General features: G+C 39.4%; 1 pseudogene; it reads left to right on the top strand.

The window, feature by feature from the left end:
- Positions 1–7,191: 7,191 nt before the first annotated feature.
- Positions 7,192–7,552, top strand: LOC147417967 (large ribosomal subunit protein eL42 pseudogene; annotated as a pseudogene).
- The last annotated feature ends 456 nt before the right edge of the window (positions 7,553–8,008 follow it).

Here is an 8,008-nt window from a genome sequence, read left to right as displayed (position 1 = left end):
CTTTAAACAAAGGTAAAACAGTAGCGAACGTAGTCCAAGTGATACCTAGTAGCTCATATGAGAGTGAACCAATTGTTCCAATCAAGGTAATCACCATATCCTAGGCTAAGAAAAAGAAAGATAACTCCTCTAATAATTCAAAAAATACAAAAAAATTCTCTCGCAAAAGACCAAAAGAAGCATAAACAAAAGGTATGAGATGAGAAAACAGAAACATAGGGCTTAAATCGAGGAGAAAGCAAAGAAGCTATTCCAAGAAAAGGTGAAAGGAACTGGAAGCAAAATCAAGGAAACCACCATGAAATCTGGAGGATCAAGTCTGGCTCAAAAAAAATTTGAGCCTATTAATGCAGCTTTGGAAGCTTACCAAGCAGGACTTAAAGCGGGCCAAAACATGGAAAACAAATGGAAAAACTATCCTTCTCCAGACATGGAAACAGCTAAGCTTAAAGCTTATCAAAATTTGGTAAGAATCATGCAAGAGATGCTGGAAAAACAAAACCCCAAGCTTGAGAGTATGGCAAAACGTGAGGAGCTTGTGGCAAGAGCCAATAAAGAAAAATATGAAGTGGTGATAGAACTGCATCTTAAAACAAAAGATCCAGAACTTATAGTGTCGGACAACGAAGATGACTTAGACGGAATTCCATTTGTAGAAGAAGACTGGCCAGGACACTTATGAAAAAAAGTTAGAGAGATTAATGATGGGATTTTAACTCTGAAGTCGGCTCCTATAGAGGAAGTTTGGTTAGAAAATCTACCTCCTGATATGGACATGGATGTACAATCCTTGTATCGAGATTGCGGATCGGAAGCTTCGGGAATGTCTAAACCATTGACCTTGAAAACATTACCCTCTTACTTCGGAGATAATGAAGATGAATCCATAGTGTGTAAGACCACTCAAGTAAAGAGAGCAGAACAGACCCTAGAAGTAGACAACATCCATTCAATCATGTCTACACCCATCCAATGCACTCTTACTTTAGGAGAACTGTTAAAAATCATACCATATTTATGGAATGATCTACAAAAAACTCTAGAGAAGGTGGGAATAACGGGGCTAATCGCAAAAAATTTGGGAAAATTGAAACACGAAATGGATAACAAAGAGATTTGATATGTTCCAATAAACAAAGTCGGAGAATACTATGAAGAGGAGAAGGAAACACGACCCTTCCAGTGAGGTATAATGATATAGAAACTAGGGCAATACTAGATAGTGGGGTAGGCATAGCCATAGCCACGAAAGCGATATGGGAATCTTGGGGACAATCATCCATTAGATAAACTCAAATGAAATTCCAATTGGTTGATGGACATATCGAAAGACCCTTAGGACTGCTTGAAAAAGTGATAGTTAATTCCTGTGGGATTGAATATCAATACACTTTTGCCATAGTAGACTTTGGGAAGAAACTCAATTATGAAATCATTTTGGGGAGACCTTTCATGTGACAAGTACAACTCATCCAAGATTGGGAAAACAATTGTCTGTACTTGAAGCAAGTGGGATCAATAACGAGGGTTAATCTAAAAAATCACACTTATAGGGACGTCATGAAAATAACCATACAAGAATTCGATTCAATCTCTTCAGCTGAAACTAAGCAACTTAGTTGAACAAAGACACTCCTATTTGGATATGCGGAGATTTAGAAAACGGGAGTTTAAAACGAGAAGAATGTATCTTAGAAAGGGATTGCATAGACGAAGCCTATGTACCTTAACCCTTTCCAAAGCATTTGTTTCAGCCATTTGAATGGACTCAAATTTTAGCAACAATGGATGTATGTGTAAATACGTCTATGCCTACTCAATTTTGCAATGAGGACGGCTACGACATAATTCCCATCCAAATGAACTCAACCCTCCACATTGAAGAAAAAATTTTGGAATGCAAGGATAACAAGTCTTTTTAGACTTCTATTATGATGCAACAGATGATTTAGAAGAACACTCAACTACCACAGATCATTCGGGGTCGGAAAAAGAACCTGTGAGAGCTAAGTTACTCATAAACGGAGGCGAGGAAAAGTTTTTTGACTTTCCTAACCAGAAACCAAGAAGATAGAAATGGTAAAGACAAAAAAGAGACACCAAAAACGTGAAAGCTAGACCTCTGCCATCAGTCTCCAGTAGAACACAGTTCTTGATGGAGATAGATGCACATGATTCTGTGAAGGACAAAATCACTGGTAGATATCCTTAAAACGAAGAACATGAAATGACAAAAATATTGAGAAAAACGAGAAAGGAAACTCAAGCAAAACCTAAAAAACAGGACAAGGGTTCAATCATGACACGAGTTGAGCGAAAAAAGAAGTATCAAGAGTTGAAAAAATCTATAAAGAAGATATATACAATCGAAACGGAAACCACAAAAGAGGATGGTACAAATGTAATGAGTGTTCCATCCCATTACAAGAAATATACTCTCCAAGACCGAAAGATCATAATCAAACAACCTGATAGGGAACTACGAAAACAGGGCAAGTCCTATGAAGGACCTGAAAATGCAAAAGAGATAGATCTAGCCGAACCAAAAGAAGAGCCTAGACCTCCCTACATTGCAAATGACCTGACAGAAGCAGAAGAAGGGTTGTTGTTAATCTTACTGAAATAATACCGAGACATCTTTGCTTGGTCTTATAAGGATCTCAAGGGTGTTGATCCAAAAATCTGACAACATACCATACCCATGAGAGATGATCCAAAACCAAGTAGACAAAGGCCATACACATATAATGAGACATTTGCCAGAAAGATCAAAGAAGAGAGTGAAAAATTAAAGGAAGCCAAATTCATTTATGAAATTGAACACACAGATTGGGTGTCTCCAATTGTGGTAGTACCCAAGAAGAATGGAAACTACGGGTTTGTGTCAACCTCAAGAAGGTGAATAAGGGAGACAACTTTTCCTCTTCCTATCACTGAGCATGTTTTAGAACGAGTTGCAAGTAAAGAGGCTTACAGCTTTTTAGATGGCTTTTCGGGATACAATCAACTTTTGGTTGACCCAAAAGATCAGCATAAAACTGCCTTTGCAACGGAATGGGGTATTCTTGCCTATCGGGTTATGCCTTTTGGGTTAACTAATGCTCCTTCCACCTTTCAAAGATTGATGAGCTATGATTTCAAAGAATATAGGAATTTCTTAGAAATATATGGATGATCTATGCGTACATTCATCAATCCAGGACGATCATTTTGAACACCTCAAAAAGTATTCGTGAAATGTAGACTTTATAGGATTTGCTTAAATCTTGAAAAGTGCACATTTATGGGTAGACAAGGAAAAATATTGGACATATAGTGTCTAAAAATGGCATAGCTACTGATATGGATAAAATTCATGTTATTGCTAATTTGCCTAGACCGACAACAGTCAAGGGGGTTCAAGCCTTCATGGGATATTGTGGTTATTACAGACGGTTTATTTACATGTACGCTATAATTGCAAAACCCATGTACAGCTTGATTACACACTTTGAATGGACTGATGAGTGTGAAGAATCCTTCATGAAGTTTAAGCAAGCTCTCACTTTAGCTCCAATATTGAAAGCACCAAATTGGAATAAGATATTCCACATACATGTAGATGCTTCCAATTTTTCCATCGGATGTATACTAGCTCAACTTGAAGATCGGAAAATTGATTTTCCTATTTCTATGCTAGCCGACAGTTGAACATGGCAGAAAAGAACTATACCACCACCAAGAGGGAAGGACTAGGAATGATTTATGCCGTAAAAAAGTATAGACATTACCTATTAGCAAACAAATTTGTGTTCTTTGTGGACCACCAAGCCTTATTATACTTGGTCAACAAGCCAAGCAACATAGGAAGAATAGTGAGATGGTTCATCATTCTTCTGGAATTTGATTTCATTGTAGTTGTGAAAAAGGGTACTACACATCAAAGAGCAGATCATTTGTCAAAGATTGTTTCAGGAGAACCGCCTAAAGGAGTAGACGATGATCTACTAGATGCATATTTATTCTTTGTGGAAATGTTACCTTGATGGTCGGAAAATATGGTATCATTGATGACAATAGCTCAAGTGGATTTGCAAATACCACTTGCTATTACAATCGGATTAATTGAGCAATCGGCTATGTATGAATTACTAGATGGAAGGCTATACAATAGAAATCGGGATGGAATATTTCTTTTATGCATTAATCCTAAAGACAAAACCCAATACCTAAGTCAAGCACATATTACCATAGTAGGAATTCACTTTGCAGAAGATCAAACTATGCGACGAATCTTGAGACTTGGAGTATTTTGGACAACTATGAGGAGTGATGTTCATTCTTTTGTGAAAAATTGTCCTCAATGTTACAAACGAGGAATCCCAATCCTCGAGCGAGTACTTCCGAGCGAACAAGTAACCAAGCGAGTATATAAAATAAAAAAATCAAGATCAAGACCTCAATAGTGACTCTATAGAGGATAATGTAGCAAAGTAAATGCAAAACCAAACATAACCCTCCACAACCCCCATGGGGTTCAAACGGGATGGGATGTATTTTTTGCAACCCCAAAAACATGGTGTGACAACTCGGTGCTTAATATCATGTAAGCCATCATTATAATTGCACACATATGCTTGTTTGATTTTGTAGAATCCCAAAACATGTCATCTTACATTGACTTTGCAAACCCATTTTTGTCATCGACTTTGTAAACCCTTTTTTGCCATCGATGAATGGGTGAGACTGACCAAATTTCTAGCATCCAAGGCAACAGATCATTTCTTTAATAATCTCTAGGCAAGAACTTGCATACCACGGGCATTGCTCGTCTTTGCCCCTTTAAGGTAGAAATTACACTTAACACTCGGAAGCATGACCATTGCCACGTCTGCTATAGCAAATTCATATAAATAAGCTTGTGGCCATGCTCTGGTCCATAAATGGTTATGTCCCTAATCATTCTTGATTGCAGGCTCGATCAAGATGGATTATTGGAGTTCTAAATCGTCCAAAACACTAAAATGCTTTACTGATCCTAAATTTTAAAGACACTAAAATACATAAAAATATAAACCAATTTTTAAAATGCAAGATTCTAATTTTGAAGACGCTTAAATATTTTATTTTAAAAAAAATAAATAAATATGTCCAATCAATTAACACAATTTTGATTGAAACTACTCTGACCCAATAAAATGTCTCAACTGTGAATTTTGTTTCCTTAGGGTTGTGGAGCACTTGGTTCATGTAAAAGGAAAAGAGTACCTTGAGAGTGGGCAAGATTTGTGAGAGAGCTTCGGTTTGCACAGGACATAAGATGATTCATTTATAGTTAATGCTCAGAAAACCTAGGTTAAGTGTGATCCCACCTAAAATTTTAAGATTTACCTCTAAATTTTAGATTTGAGGGTAAGAAAACCTACAAATTTTGGAGAAATGTAGTGTAATTTAGTGTGAAAACCTTCAAAAGGTGCACGTCAGTGTCGTGCGCTGAGAGAGAGAGAGAGAGAGGGAGGGAGAGAGAGAGAAAGAGATGTTGAAGCATTTAAGCAAGGTAAAGATCGAGTTCAACGCCTTTGATGTGAGTTCTGCATTAGTCATGGAATTTCTAGCGCAACTCCAGCAACCCCAAGTGCCAAATTCTCATCAAGCACCGTACAAACAAGACCCCTCCCCTTGTGTCTACTACTTACACTAACAGCAAGGAGGAGATCAGCCTTGATGGCTTAGTCCTCCATGCTCAAGACATCCACAAATCCATCCTTAAGCAGTTGTTGCAAGCCATTGAAACCGAGGAAATGTTCAAGGAGGTTGTCATCCCTTGACTTGTCATCATCCCTCTTGAAGAGGTTGTACTTGTCAAGAATACTCCATACGTAGGCCAAATCGCCAATTCTATTTTGTGCTATGTAAGACATGAATGTCTCTAATGCAACCTTTGGGAGGAGAGAGAGAGAGAGAGAGAGAGAGAGAGAGAGGGAACCAGTTCATTTGAACAGGGCTTTGGGCTGCCTTCACAAGTGTACGCCGGTGCGTGGAGAGAGAGAGTGAGAGAGAGAGAGCGAAAGAGAGAGAGGGAGGGAGGGAGAAAGAGGAGAAGAACAAGAAGTTTTAACTTCGCAGGAAACTATTCTAAGAGACCGTAAAGATCGAGGAGAGTCTTGTGTTTTCTCAAGACTTGAACTCGAGTGCTCGAACAAAACCTAGGTTTAGTGTAATCCCACCTACAAATTTTTTTTTAAATTTACCTCTAAATTTTATTTTTGAAGGTGAGAAAACCTACAAAATTTGAAAAAAATATTGTAATTGGGTGTAAAAACCTTCAAATTTTATCAATTTACCTTTGTTGTTTCACAATATGTCGGTTTGCCAGAAAAAGTTTTTTTCGTGTTGAACTCCCTTTAAGGGCGCGCGCCGGCGCGCGGTGCTAGAGAGAGATCATGGTTGCTCACAACATTGAACGATGCTTATAGTAAGAATGTAGCCTTTGATGCACATTTGCAGAGAGATTTTCTCCCACAGCATTTATTGATTGAGCAAGTTCTCCTGGATTTGTCATGTTTTGCCTAGGGGATAATTGTATGGTGTATTCTCATTACTTGGCTCTCAGACTTCAATACAAGTACGTGGGCATTGCATGTGTGGTTTTAGGCAGGGGTGATGGCAATGAGATGCTAAAGTTTCTAGCAATGTGGGGTCTTGTAGATGATGATGATGATAATGATGATAAATGGCTGCAATTCCTCACAAAATGAATGTGTGAAGGTTCGCCAATTCATAAAATAGCGAATATATAAAGGCAATGTTCTGATTTTTGAAGAGTTTTGAAGGAAAGATCTTACTTTCCACCCTCTTAGAAACTTAGAAGTTAAATTTGGATTAATATGATCCTTAGTTGATCTGGAAGTTGAAACCTTAGCCGTGATTGTGATGGTTTCCAATATCTTGTCAGTCATGTATGTCGGTTTGCCAAGTTTTTGGGAAAAAGTTTTTTCGAACTTCCTTTAAGGGCGCGCGCCGGCGCGCGGTGCGAGAGAGAGAGACAGAGAGAGAGAGAGAGAGAGAGAGAGAGAGAGAGAGAGAGAGAGAGAGAGAGAGAGAGAGAGAGAGAGAGAGAGAGAGAGAGAGAGAGAGAGAGAGAGAGAGAGGGAGAGAGAGAGAGAGAGCGCTCTTCTCATCTCCTTCCGATCGTCAATGCTACTTCAGCAAACCAGCGGCCATGGTGAACGTTCAAAAGACGAAGAAGTCCTTTTGCAAGGGCAAGGACTGCAAGAAGCACACCTTGCATAAGGTGACTCAATACAAGAAGGGCAAGGACATTCTCTATGTGCAAGGAAAGGGGTGTTATGATAGGTAGCAATCTAGCTATGGTGGCCAAACAAAGCCGGTCTTCCACAAGAAGGCTAGGACTACAAAGAAAATTGTGTTAAGGTTGCAATGTCAGAGCTGCGAGCATGTAACTCAGCATCCAATCAACCGATGCAAGCACTTTGAGATTGGTGGTGACAAGAAGCACAAGGGTGCCATGTACTAGGTCAATTTTTGCAGCATCATGATGAATCGAAGAGTTTTGCTCAAGACCTTTGCACTGTTTTAAGAGAGAGAGAGAGAGAGAACCGCGCCAACTTGACGGAGCGCCCGTCGATCATGGCAGTTACGAAGACCAAGCTGGCCATCAGCCGCAACCGTCACCTTCGTCAAATGGTATTACAACGGTTGCCAGCAGAACCCTGGAAACATACCCCCTTTTGCGCTAGCCGAAAATTTTATGTCGCGCCTCCTTCTCCAGTCGTGATGCATGATCTGTGTGTGTGGAAAAAAAAACACTCCCCAGTTGGTCAAGCGATGGCCCGTACCTTTACATAGACGCTACTTAGTAAATGGAGCATTGCGATGTACTCCATTGATGTTCAATCGCAGACGCAATTGCATGTGTGTGTGTGTGTGTTTGTTGTGTGAGTGTGTGTGTGTGTGTGTACGTGGAGGGCGCCAACGAGGCTCAGAAGTCAACACGCGTATGTAAGGC

This window comes from Adiantum capillus-veneris, chromosome 30 (genome assembly GCF_014529385.1).
Source record: "Adiantum capillus-veneris isolate H3 chromosome 30, ASM1452938v2, whole genome shotgun sequence".
Taxonomy (NCBI): Eukaryota; Viridiplantae; Streptophyta; class Polypodiopsida; order Polypodiales; family Pteridaceae; genus Adiantum; species Adiantum capillus-veneris.
This window is presented reverse-complemented; position numbering and strand designations above follow the sequence as displayed.